The sequence below is a fragment of the Papio anubis genome, chromosome 9 (genome assembly GCF_008728515.1).
Source record: "Papio anubis isolate 15944 chromosome 9, Panubis1.0, whole genome shotgun sequence".
Lineage (NCBI taxonomy): Eukaryota > Metazoa > Chordata > Mammalia > Primates > Cercopithecidae > Papio > Papio anubis.
Window position 1 is genome coordinate 4,099,762 of NC_044984.1, and position 13,813 is coordinate 4,113,574.

A 13,813-nucleotide genomic window follows, 5' to 3' on the forward strand; every position below is an offset into this window, starting at 1 on the left:
ATGAGGAGGCCATTCTCACATGTTCACACTCAGTGTGGCAGTGGGCCTCCTGGGGCCACTCCAGAGCAGACACAGGACAGAGGCTGACTGGGCTCAGAGCGTCTGGGAGGGCTGGGTGGGAAGTTACCTCTCTCCCCTCCCCACCTCCCTTGCAGGGCCTTGAACCACTGCACACTCCCCGGTGGGACCCCAGGGTTCCCCCAGCAGCCTCAATGCAAATCACATGAAGGAAGAAAAATAATGTTCCCTAGGGATTACCGGAGACATGTTTTCTTTTCCCAGGAGATATATTTGACACAAGATAAAGGGGCTGTGTGGAAAACAAACTTCCCAATGTTATGCTTGGTATTACTGCTTGCTTTTCACCTCGCTCTCCCCGCCACACACACACTCGTGCATTTGAAGATACCACGTGGTAAAATGAACTGCCTTCTATGGGGATTTGCTTTCTGCAACGTGTTCCTCTCAGGGACTACTGTCTTAAAGTCTTGATTTGGCATCCCCAGGCCCCACTGCCCCTCCAAATAGACAAGGGCCCCAAACCTTGCTCGCAAGCATTTCCAGGAAAGGACAAATATTGAGGTAGGCTTGCTTTGAAGTTTGACCCAGATACCTGAGGACTCAGTGAAAATTCTTCACTTCTGGCCCCATCGTCAGCAGCACCATGGGCAGCAGATTTGGTTTCCTCAGCCTCCTCTCAGCCTGGCTAGAGTGAGCTCACCTGACCAGCTTCCCAGAGCCCCTGGATTCTAGCAGAGTGGAGCAAAGCTACCATCCATTCTGCTCCTTTTCACCCCAGAGAGGTGTGCAAGTGTCAGAAGATGAACAACCGGTTCCTGGGAGAGTCCAGCCCTACCTGCCCTCAGCAGGGACGCTCTATAACCAACTTGAGGTTTCTGCAGCAGGCAGGACAAGAGAGTCCATTTCTGCCTCTTCAAAGGAGTCCTCCCTGATCTGCCCAGTCAGGAGTAATGAACTCTCCTCTTTAAATTCGGAATACTCCTTGTCTGTTTCACTCATGCTTGCGCTGCCTTATTCTGTAGGTTAAGTCTCCTGAGACATGGTGTTAGCCTTCTCACCGCAAGCACACCACCCTCCCACCACCCACTCCCCTTTTCCTTAATAACTCCAGTGCAGGGTCCTTGGAAACACCAAATGTGTCTTCTCCCTTGGGGTGTCCTCCATCGTGCCCGAAACGTTTTCTTCTTGATACTTATTTTCATAACTCAGGAAGCTACCACATGGCTGGCAATGTGCTGGGTGTTCTGTGTATCTGCTTTCAGTCTACCTTTCCAGGCTTCTAAGCGGTATTCATTATCACCGCTTAACAGATGAGCACAATTGTTTCATGATCATTTAGTAACTTCCCAATGCCACTCAGAACCGAAATTTGAACCCAGGTCTATCTGATGGAAGCTTGTAGGAAACAACCCGTGGGCAGTCAGTCGACCGCCAGCCAGTGCTTGCTCTAGAGCACAACGCCAGCTTGCCACGTCTCCGTGAGTCTCCTTCTGGCTCAGTTTCCCAACTCTGTGGAGGCCCTTCTGCCATACATAGGAATGACTCTTGGTCTATGAATCTTGCAGCGAGAAGAATGTCCAATAGTAGAGGGAGCTGTAGTGAGCCCCGTTCTGGCTCTGTCACAGAGCTCTAGCTTCCCTGTGTCCCTCTTTCACCTCCTCTAGGCAATCCCTTCCACCTCCAGGCTGGGACAGCTGGTGAAATGGGACTTCCTTCAGTTAATTAAAAAGGGCCTCCGCTGACTCCTAGCAGAGACCCAGAATAGTCATCCAAGAGGGCTTACAAAACACTCTCTGGATCCCTCATGCGCTGAGAAATCCAGACCAGCTGGCTGACATTTTCCTCTGAATACTCGTAGGGCTACAACAATTAGGAGGAAAGGGCTTGGCACCACGGTGTTGGGGTGGAGTCCAGCGCAGAGCTCTGGAGGAGCTGCCCAAGGCCGGGGTTGACCTCCTTTCTCTGCCCCGCAGTGCGCCCCTGCCCCAGTGGTGCCTCCCGGGCTCTCCAGTGAAGTGCCAAAATGCTGTAGGTCACTGGTCAGGACTCTGGCTGGTTTTGGCTTCTTTTCCTGCAATTTTGCAAAGGAGGCAGTAGAATTAGATGGGGAGAATTGGAGATCCAGAGAAGCAAGCAGATTTAAGCTGGAGTGAGTGAATGATTTCACAGGTTTCAGAGTCTGTGGGTGTCTCCATTTCCATAGCTGTAAAACAGGAAGAAAAACTCGGCTTCTCTAGCTGCTCAGGGCGTGTTACAGGTGAAGGAAATGACAGGGTAATGGTAATACTTCCTTAAATTTCCTGAACCCACGAGTGTCGCCATGCAGAGCCTTCCTAACCAGCCCAACATCCCCTGCACTTCTCACTCCAACAGTGGAGGTGTGCTTAGAAAATGGAATTATAAAGTTCCTCTGATTAAACCATAATCAGGAAGACAAATCTGCTGTGAAGACATACAGGATTTCAGTCCAGAAAGGAATCGTAGAGTTCATTTATTCTAAGGATATCAAAACTAAATAGAAATCGTATTTAGAGCATCTACTGTCTGAAGTTTTCCGTTCCTGTAGCATGGAGAATCAGGAATCGATCAGGTAGTGGCAGCATCCTCTCTCTGAAGGCCACCGTTTACTTCATAAGGATCACAATATTGTTCGCAAGACCCGTGTGGAGTGAAAGGAAGACAGGGACTGTTATCCTGATTTTTGCACACTTGCAAATGGAAATATAAAGACGTGAATCAACTTTGCCAAAGTCGCACAGTAAGCTGAGGGGGAACCGAAATAGAAGTCAGGCCTCTGCTCCTGACATAGGGCCACATGCATAAGTTGCAGTAAACTTTTTTTTTTTTTTTTTTTTGAGACGGAGTCTTGCTCTGTCGCCCAGGCTGGAGTGCAGTGGCCGGATCTCAGCTCACTGCAAGCTCCGCCTCCTGGGTTTACCATTCTCCTGCCTCAGCCTCCCGAGTAGCTGGGACTACAGGCGCCTCCCACCTCGCCCAGCTAGTTTTTTGTATTTTTTAGTAGAGACGAGGTTTCACCGTGTTAGCCAGGATGGTCTCGATCTCCTGACCTCGTGATCTGCCTGTCTCGGCCTCCCAAAGTGCTGGGATTACAGGCTTGAGCCACCGCGCCCGGCCATCAAATTATAAAAGTTCCCATCTCTAAATAAAATACAAAAGCTCTTCATCACAACGCGTGGTAAGAACAGGAAAAGGGCCACTAAAAATACCAAAAATACGTTCTGCAATTTTATGGTAAACTGTGAAAAGCATGAAAAATTATATTATAAATTACAAAAATATGTGCTTGAGAAAATAAAATGTGGGTTATAGTTTCTGCTGTGTGCAGAATGATTAATAAACAATTGATGTGTTTGGGTGTAAATTTTCTTGTGCAATTTTATGACGGCACCATAAGGCATCTTTCAATTAATTTTTGCCTTTCGAGGTGCAGTTATGGAGAGGGTCACTTTATCTATTATGCTAAGGGCTCTTCCTTAATTCTTTGATGCTGAAATATGTCTGTTTGAAGCCCGACACCCTCTTTGTTAATTCCCCCTTTGGCGTCCATTCCCTTGCTAACTCCAGTTCCCAGCTCTGCGTGTGATTTCAGGGGTTCCCCTGACATCTCTTTAATCAACCTGGTAAGATTCCGTATCTTCTGCAAGATTTGCAATTTTATTTTGCAAGGATACAGAAAGGGATGTTAAAAAGGGACATTTGAAGGTGTACTGATGTTAGGTCAGTTCATTAACAAGTATTTTTGTGTTGGTATGACATTTCCCCCCTGGTTTATTTCATAACTCAAAGTTTGGGACAATGAATTTTTCAGATGACAAGTGTTGTTCCTCCACATGCCGCTTTATTCCTAGCCCACCTTGGGAGGATCAAGTTATGTTGGATTATTTTTCAAGCAAGGCATCTGAGCTTGTCCCTCCAGTCCTCGTTCATTCTTGATTCTCTTTGGGGCCTGAACAGTTGGGGAAGACTCCACGCCAAGCACAGTCTCTGAACTCCCGCCGATCTTTGCCTAGGACATTGTTTCCAGACTGAAAGTCTGAAAAAAGCAATCGTGCAATTTCTGGTTTTCATAGTTTTCCCTTTCAGGCCGCACTGCAAGGCTGGGCCTAGTGCTGCACAGCTGGGGAGAGGGAAGGCAGAGTCCTCTAATTTCAGGCCAGATGCTACTGCTTCTTTTCCACCACTCCAGTCATTCAGTGAATACTGACTGAGTGACCTGGAAGAAGGCACTCTCCTCACAGGTCAGGTAACACTTCCTTCATTCACCTTTTCAAGTAGTTATCTATCCAAGGGGCATGTACTGAATAACTAGTAAGTGACAGACATAATTCGAAGTGTCATGAAGGTAGAAACGAGTATGACATAGTCACTGCCTCCAAGGAACTTAAAACATAGTTGTAGAGAAAAGAGATATACTTGAGACATTTATTAACAGTTATCGTTAGTAGTTTCAAATGGTTATATTTTTAAAATGTATTATTATTTATAATTACATCTCCTTTTGTCTCTTAAACTTTCTTTGAGGTGAATTGGATTAGTATTATCACTGCCTACTTTATGGGCCAGAAAACTGAGGTTCAGAGTAACTTGCATTTGGTAGAGTCAGGTTTCTCCGTATTAAGTTCAGTGGTCTTTCTAAAACATCCATTTGTTAACCTTTATAAAAATGTCAGAGTTACTATTCAGCCATAAAAAAGGAGTGAAGTATTGATCCATGCTACATGTATGATCTTTGAAAATGTTATGCCAAGTGAAAGAAGCTAGACACACGAGGTCACATATTACATAATTCCATTTGTATGAAGAATCCGGAATATGCAATTCCATAGGAGCAGAAAGGAGACTGGTGTTTGGCAAGAGCTGAGAACGGGAGGAATGGGAAGTAACGGCTTCGTGGGTTTTATTTTGGGGTGATGAACAGGGTTTGGAACTAGACAGAGGTGGAATTGTACAACATTGTGAACGTACTAAGTGCCACTGAATTGTTCACTTTAAAATGGCTAATTTTATGTCACGTAAATTTCAGTTCAACTTAGATAATGTTAAAAAGATACTGGTTAATTTTGCTGTGAACCTAAAACTGCTCTTAAAAATAATGTCTTAAAGGAAAATATCAGCGTCAAATAACCGTAGAAGAGATGACAGGAGCCCAGGTGTGATTAGGGCTGAGGACCACGTGCAGGGCACCCACCGGAAAGGTGGTACTGACTTTGCTTTCCCACTAATTGGCTTCCCCTGTGGACTGAGAAATAAAGAGGTTGGCTGGGCCATGCTTGCCTCTGGCGTGCTGTCATGGTGCCCGGGCATTCTCCTTTGGAACCCTTCCTGTAGTTGCTTCTGCATGTGTGACTAGCTGTTGGCTGTCTGTCTTCACCGTTAGCCTCTTAGCTTCTTGAGGGCTGGCCGTTCTTTTTCTTGTTTTCTTTTCTTTTCTTTTCTTTTTTTTTTTTTTGAGACAAAGTTTCACTCCTGTTGCCTGGGCTGGAGTGTAATGGCGCAATCTTGGCTCACTGCAACATCCACCTCCCGGATTCAAGGGATTCTCTCCTACCTCAGCCTCCCGAGTAGCTGGGATTACAGGCATGTGCCTCCACACCCGGCTAATTTTGTATTTTTAGTAAAGATGGGGTTTCTCCATGTTGATCAGGCTGGTCTCGAACTCTTGACCTCAGGTGATCCATCCGCCTCAGCCTCCCAAAGTGCTGGGATTACAGGAGTGAGCCACGACGCCCGGTCGTTCTTTTTCATAACCATCTCCACTAACTGCTAAGCACAGAGCAGGAACCCAGTAAACAAAAGGCGCACTGGTCCTGGTCCTCTTCCACTCCTTAATTGCTGTGCTGCCTGGGGCAAGTGATTGAACCTCTCTGGGCCTCAGTGCCTGGGCTTCAGATCTTCACTCAGTTGTCTTCCTTAGCTCTGCTGACGGATGTAATGCGAATGATAAACCTGGCTTAAGTGCGTTGCTGCTGAGTTACTCTCTAACATGATGTTGCTACCTCTGTGCATTTCTTCATTGCTGTCAGAAGCCTCGATTTGTTCTGAGTGAATGACACCAACGCAGTATCTTTGTGAAACCAGTGAGGATTTTCTCTCTCAGGATATATTGCCACTTCCCATTGTAATCCATAGGGCAAGAAGGCGCAGTGAGAATAGGCCGCTGTTTCAATGAGTAAAAGGTTAAAATCTTAAACCTCAACGAGCTGATGGGAGAATGCTGTCTGGCCTTTTATGCACGGCCCCTTCTTGGGTACAAAGCTCTTTTCCGTTTTGTGTTACGCCTTAACCTCAGGGCAGCAAGGCAGGTACCAACCTTCCGCATTCTATAGATTGGAAAACGGGCCAAGACAAATATCTTGTTCAGTCCCCACAGTGGGTCAGTGGCTGGGCCGAAATTAGACCTAAAGTCCGTGAGCGCAGTCTCCTCTGGAATGAGCTGCTGAGTCAGGCTTCAAGGGTTTCTCCTGGAGATCTTCAGCAGACGGGGGACAGTCGCCATCTGGAAAGAGTTAGTTTCACTCCTGCCAGGAGGCCGGAGGATGGACTAAATGACCCCTGCAAGTCCCTTTCTGCCCTAGGCCTCTCCAGTTACCTTCTCTCATTTCCAGCAAACATGCTTTCTCTAGGGAAAAATGAATCCGGGGCTCTCGGGTCCCTTGGGAGTCTGCAAAGATTTCACTTTCCAGTTTGGGGAATCTGAGCTCCATGAGAGAAAATGCTCAGCGCGCTGTCAGAAGGAAACATTGCAACCACACGCTATATATTTAGATTCTTCCTAGCAACAAAGCCTCCTGGCGGATGCAGGCCGAGCTGGGAGGCAGGAAGCTTGACTCCTCCTCCTGGGTCCTCTACCCTCCCACCCCCACAAGGCCCTTGACTGGGTGACTTCTCCACCTAAGGCCTGGGTCCCCTCCCTACCTGGCATGGTCGGTTGAGGTTAATGAGGCTGTCCCTGCAGAGCCCCAGCTTTATCCTTAGGGACTTCAGAGTCTTGTACAGCTCTGAGAACGTGGGCCGTTTGATTCACATCTTGTCCTGTCCTGAGTCTTACTTCTCTGAGTTTCTATTTTCTGAACCTAACCTAGGACACATGGCCTGACAAAGGATTTCTCTGATGCTTTGGGGTTTAAGGTTAATGATGACAGTAGTCTCCATTTAAATGATTTGACACATCTCTACTTTGCTGGGCATTTTACACGTGTTATTTCATTTAATCCCATACCAACCACAGAAAGAAGTGAGGTTCAGAGAGCTTTCATCCAAGACCATCTTGCTAGTAAATAGCAAAGCAAGGATTGCAACCCCGTCCCGTCTGACTCCACAGCTCATACCCTTTACCGCAACACTCAGTTCTGAGATATAAGTCTGGGCTTTGTAAAGAGTCACATATCATTTTGACACCAAAACACTGGTATTTCCCAGACCTTCTTTTAAAAGCTTTTTATAATGAAAGTTTTCAAACATTCAGAAAAGTTATAGGAATAGGAAATGAACCCCCCATCCCCCAGGTCTGGCAGTTACCAATGTGCATCTCTCCATTTCTCCTTTTTCTTTTCTTCATGCAGTACTTTAAAGAAAATTCCTGACATTGTGTGTCATTTTGCTCCTAAATACTTCCATATGTAGCTCTGAAAAGAGGGGAGAAGGGAGGTAGGAAGGAGGGGCTTCTTATATAACTACAAAACCACATACCTCACACAAATAATAATGTCTTATCACCTAATACCCAGTTCAATTAAAATTTCTCCTAGTGTCTTAAAAACTGTCATTTTGTATTTGGCTTGTTCAAATAAAGGTCCAGCGAATTCACGTATTGCATGTGGTTATGTCTCCTCCTAAGCCTTTTAATTTGAAATTGTATCTGGTTTTTCCCTTTTCTGTGGCATTGATTGCTAAAGAAAGTGTGCCCATCGTCCTGCAGACCATGCCACATTCTGGATTTGGTCGGGTTGCCTCCCCATGGTGGTATTTACTTTGTTCTTCTATCGCCTGTATTTTCTGCAAAGGTATAGATCTAAAGGCCTGATGAGGTGCACTTTGCAGCAAGAATACCACATAGATGGCACAGAGTACTCCCTGTTGCCTCATTCAGGAGGCACATACTACCTGATTGTCTCAATTTTAGTGCAGAGAAAGGTTCATGGGTTCAGACTGGTTTCCAGGTATTTTGATGGCTCATAGAGACAAAAGATAGAACATTTAAATTCCACAGTATCTGAGATTATCTGGACTATCTACCATATTCCCTTGGATGCCAGGTTTGAAGGCTGCTCTGAGTTACATTTAAAAACCACAGTTTTGCAGCTTTAGTGGGGCTGCAACCTTTGCCTAAAGCCTTCTTTGCTTAGGAGAGAAGAGTCTCATCTAAGATGTGGTAGAAGAGCTGTCAGCCATTTATAAGTATAGGCAATTTTTCCTTTAAATGGTATCCTGTGGGTGTGATCCGCATTCATGAGCTAGTCATCCAGAAATTAGAAAGTGCCGGGCGGACTCCCTCCAGAGGGGTGTCCCAGAGACAGGAAGCATGAAGCAGTCGAGGAAGAGCCTGGTGCAGGTCCTGCCGGCTGAGGGAGGTAGCTTGAGAAATCGTGGGGCAGAGAACCTGGAGAAATGGAGCTACCGTCAGAAGGAGGGAGCTGGAGGAGGCAATACGTTGGCAGAACCTGGACTGAGGAAGAGACTCGTTAGAGAGGCTGTATGCAAGGAACTTGATTGAGAGTGAGAAACCCTAGCAAAGCACAGAAAGAGTGCTTGGGACTTGGGAATTATCTGTGGCACTCAGCCAGAAGGGACTCAGCAGCATGGAGCCCTCAGCAGGAAGTGCTCTTATAAACAATCTATCCCACCCCTCTCTTTTGCAGATGAAGATAGTGCGGCTGAGAAAAGGGAAGTCTCATTTAAACTGATGTAGGACTGGGCGTGGTGGCTGACATCTATAATCCCAGCTGCTCAGGAGGCTGAGGCAGTAGAATGGCTTGAGCCCAGGTGGTCGAGGCTGTAGTGAACTATGATCCTGCCATTGCACTCCAGCCTGGGTGACAGAGTGACACTCTGTCTCAAAAAAATAAATAAAAAGTGACACAGGGCTGCAGCTAGGACAAGAGCCTAGTTCACCTGGTTCACACCAAGCCCTTCCCACTCTACCACACTGCATGTCCTTCTTCCTCAAGAACCAGTGGCTGCCACAGGGGGAAGTCTGGCAGGCCTGAGGTGAAGAAGTTCCGAGCCGAGAAGCCAGACTTCTTTTGTGGTAAACCAGATCCAGCCGAACATCTGTGCCAAAGCTGGTTGCCTATAATTTGCTTAAGTCAGTATAGCTTGTGCCCTGTTACTCCTTTTACTGTGTGAACAAACTCACACAGATGACGATGCGCTGTGGATTAGAGTAACTATAGAAGGTGAGGTGCAGGCTGGGGCCAAACAGACCTTGGTCTAGGTCTAAAGAATGACATCTTCGCACATCCTCATCCACTGACCCATGACGGCCATCGAGGCTGCAGGGCAGGAGTAGACCCAGGCACTCCACACAATGGTGATGTTGCTCATGGTTTCTTGGCAAGAGATGCTCTCCTCCTGGAGGGCTGGGACTTTTAATTAGTCACCTATATATTTCTAGCCCTTAGCAAAGAAGGTGACACATGATAATCAATGGCACTTAATAAGTACAGGTGGTTGAGTGGGTGAATGAATGAATGAAGAAATACCCAAAGAGGTAGAGCATCTTGATCATGACTTCATAGTCTCCTTAATCTTCACCTCCTTTCTGATCTTGGCTTTGTATCCAGAACAGGGAGCTTCCCATGGTGGTGCTGACTTGACCCCCTCCCCGCAAAATGTGACAAATCATGTATTCCGTCATTTATTTTTTGTAAGTCAACATCCAAAAGCTTACGTAAAAAGTTTAATTATGTAGTTAAAATAGAAACACTTTTCAGATTATTATAAATATTAAAAATTTTAAATAAAATTATTCGGTCTTGCCAGGCGCAGTGGCTCATGCCTGTAATCCCAGCACTTTGGGAGGCTGAGGCAGGCGGATCACAAGATCAGGAGATCGAGACCATCCTGGCTAACACAGTGAAACCCCGTCTCTACTAAAAATGCAAAAAATTAGCCAGGCGTGGTGGCGGCGCCTGTAGTCCCAGCTACTCGGAGGCTGAGGCAGGAGAATGGCGTGAACCCGGGAGGCGGAGCTTGCAGTGAGCCGAGATCGTGCCACTGCACTCCAGCCTGGGTGACAAAGCGAGACTCCGTCTCAAAAAAATAAATAAATAAATAAATAAAAATAAAATTATTCGGTCACATGTTTACATCATATATCCAATGGTAAATAGTTGCCATAAATATTTGCTATGCAACATCTCACGTTTTAAAAATTGTAAACCAAACATATTCTTCTGTTTGTTGTTGTTGTTGTTGTTGTTGTTGTTGTTGGAGACAGGGTCCTGCTCTATCACCCAGGCTGGAGTGCAGTGACGTGATGATGGCTCACTGCAGCCTCAACCTTTCTGGGCTTAGGTGATCCTCCCATCTCAGCCTCCTGAGTAGCTGAGACTACAGGTATGCGCCACCATGCCTGGCTAATTTTTGTATTTTTAGTAGAGGTGAGGTTTCACCATTTGTCCAGCCTGGTTTTGAACTCCTGGGCTCAAGCCATCTGTCTGCCTCAGCCTCCCAAAGTGGTGGGATTGCAGGCATGAGCCATCAGACCCAGCCCAAATTCTTCTGTATAGTTGGAATTCTTATATTGTTTCCTTTTCATTTTAAAATTATACTTCTATTTCACTTCACCTGCCAAAATTTTCTTCAACAAAAATGTGTTCAAAAACATAATATTTTGTTAGAACTATTATGTTCTAGTTGTTGAGATTGTTCTGTATTAGGTTATAATGACCATTATTTTTAGTGCATAATTGATGAAAATATAAAATATTATACATTTTGATATGACTTAAAAAAAAACAAGTACCAATATAGACAACATCTTGGTTCATAAAACAACCTCAACGAATCTAAAAGAATTGGAATGATACAGTGTGTTCTCCAACCACAGTGGAATCAAAGAGAAATAAATAGCAGAAAGATAACAGAAAAATATAAAAACACTTCTAAATAATCCATGGGAAGAGAGGAAGTCTCAAGGGAAATCCAAAAATACATTGAACTGGAAAAAAAAAAATGAAAGTACTGCATATCAAATGTTATGGAACAGAGCTAGGCAGTGCTGAAAGGAAAATATGTAGCCACAAATACTTATATTAGAAAAGAGGAACAGTCTCAAATCAAAAACCAAATACCCTACCTCAAGAACCTGGAAAATAAAGGGCAAAATAAACCCAAAGGCAAGCAGAAGGAAAGAAACACTAAAGATAAGAACAGAAATCAATAAAATTTAAAAACAGAAAACCAATAGATAAAAATCTAAAACAAAGAGCTGGTTATTTGAGAAGATCAATAAAATCGGCATACTTCCAGCAAGACTGACACAGAAAAGAGAAAAGACACAAATGACCAATACCAGGAATGAAACAGGAGATACCACGACAGACCCTGAAGGTGTCTAAATGATGATACACGAATGCTACAAAAAACTCTACTCTCATACATTTGACAACTTAGATGAGATGGACCAATTCCTCAAAAAACACACACTATCACAGTTCACCCAAAATGAAATGGATCATCAGAATAACTCTATAACCGTTTAGCAAATTAAATTCACAATTTTGAAACTACCAAAACACAAATCTGCAGTCTAGATGTGTTTCACTGGAGAACTCTACCAACCTTTAGAGAGGAATTAATGCCAATTTTATACCATCTCTTGCAGAAAACTGAAGAGGAAGAGTTTGGCAGACTTTATGAAGTGAATGTTACCCTGATACTGAAACCAGAAAGAGACGCTACACAAAAGGAAGGCAGGAAAGGAAGGAAGGAGGGAGGGAAGAAGGGAGAGAGGGAGGGAGAGAGGGAAGAAAAGAAAGAAAAGGAAGCTACAGACCAATACCTCTCATAAATATAGACACAAAAATCGTTGATAAAATATTAGCAAATAGAATTCGGGCAATATGTAAAAAGAATTATACACCATGCCAATGCGATCTGTTTCAGGGAAGCAAGGCTGGCTTGATATTTTAAAATCTTAATGTAATCAATCATATTAACAAGCTAAAAAAGAAAAATTACATAAGTATATCAACCAATGGGGAAAAAAAGCATTTGACAAAATTCACCATCCATTTATGATAAAAAACGCTCAGAAAAAATTCCCGATATTGGTCATTTGTGTCTTTTCTCTTTTGTCCGTCTTGCTGGAATAGAGAGGAACTTCCTCAACTTGAATATCTACAAAAATCTGTAGCTAACATTATACTTAAAGGTAAACGGCCAAATGTTTTCCCTCTAAGTTTGGGAACCTGACAAGGATGTCTGTTCTCAACACTCTTAGTCAACATAGTGCTGGAAGTTCTAGCTAGGGCAAAAAGGGAAAAAAGGAAATAAAAAGCATACAGATTAGGAAAAAAAGAAAGAAAACTATATTGCAGATGCCATGATTCTCTATGAAGAAAGTTCCAAGGAATCTTCAAAAAAACTTCTAGATCTAACAAGTAAGTTTAGCAAGTTTGAAGGATATGAGGTAAACATACAAAAGTCAATCAATTGTATTCCCATATTCTGGCACCAAGTATGTGGACACTAAAATTAATTACAATACCATGTACGATTGTTCAAAAAAGTACTTAAATCTAACAAAGCATGTATAGGATTTTTTTTACATCAAAAACCACACAGTGCTGAAGAAATCAATCAGATCTGTATAAATGAAGAGATATACTGTGTTTATGTATTGAAAGATTTAACTGATGAGTGTGGTGGCTCACTCCTGTAATCCTAGCACCTTGGGAGACTGAGGTTGGGGGATTGCTTGAAGTCAGGAGATGGAGACCAGCTGAGACAACAGTGAGACCCTGTCTTATGCACCTGTAGCACTAGCTACTTAGAAGCCTGAGGTGGGAGGATTACTTAAGCCCAAGAGGTTAAAGCTGCAGTGAGCTATGACTGCATCGTTGCATTCCAGCCTGGGTAACAGAATGGGACCCTGTCTCTAAATTTTGAAAATAAACAAAAAAATTTAACATAGGCTAAGCATGGTGGCTTATGCCTGTAATCCCAGCACTTTGGGAGGCTGAGGCAGGCAGATCACTTGAGGCCAGGAGTTCAAGACCAGCCTGACCAACATGGCAAAAACCCACTTCTACTAAAAGTACAAAAATAAGCCTGGCATGGTGGCAGGCACCTGTAATCTCAGATAGGGGAGGCTGAGACAGGAGAATCACTTGAACCCAGGAGGCAGAGGTTGCAGTGAGCAGAGATCGCGCCACTGCACTCCAGCCTAGGTGACAGAGCAAGACTCTGTCTCAAAAAAAAAAAAAAAAAAAAAGGTTGTACATACTAAATATGTTAATTCTCCCCAAATTGATATACATGTACAGCACAGTTCTTATTAAAAATCCCAGCAAGTTTTTTGGTAAATATACACCAGAGTACTCTAAATTTTATACTTTAAGGCAGAGGAGCTAGAACTGCCACAATTTGAAAGATAAATTGGGCGAAATTAGTCTACATGATTTCAAGACTTATTTTACAGCTACAATAAAATAAGATTGTGTGGTAGAAGAAAAGACATATGGACCAATACAACAGAATAGAGAACCTAGAAATAGCTCCACACAAATGACCCCAAATGCTTCTTGACAAAGGTACCAAAGGAATC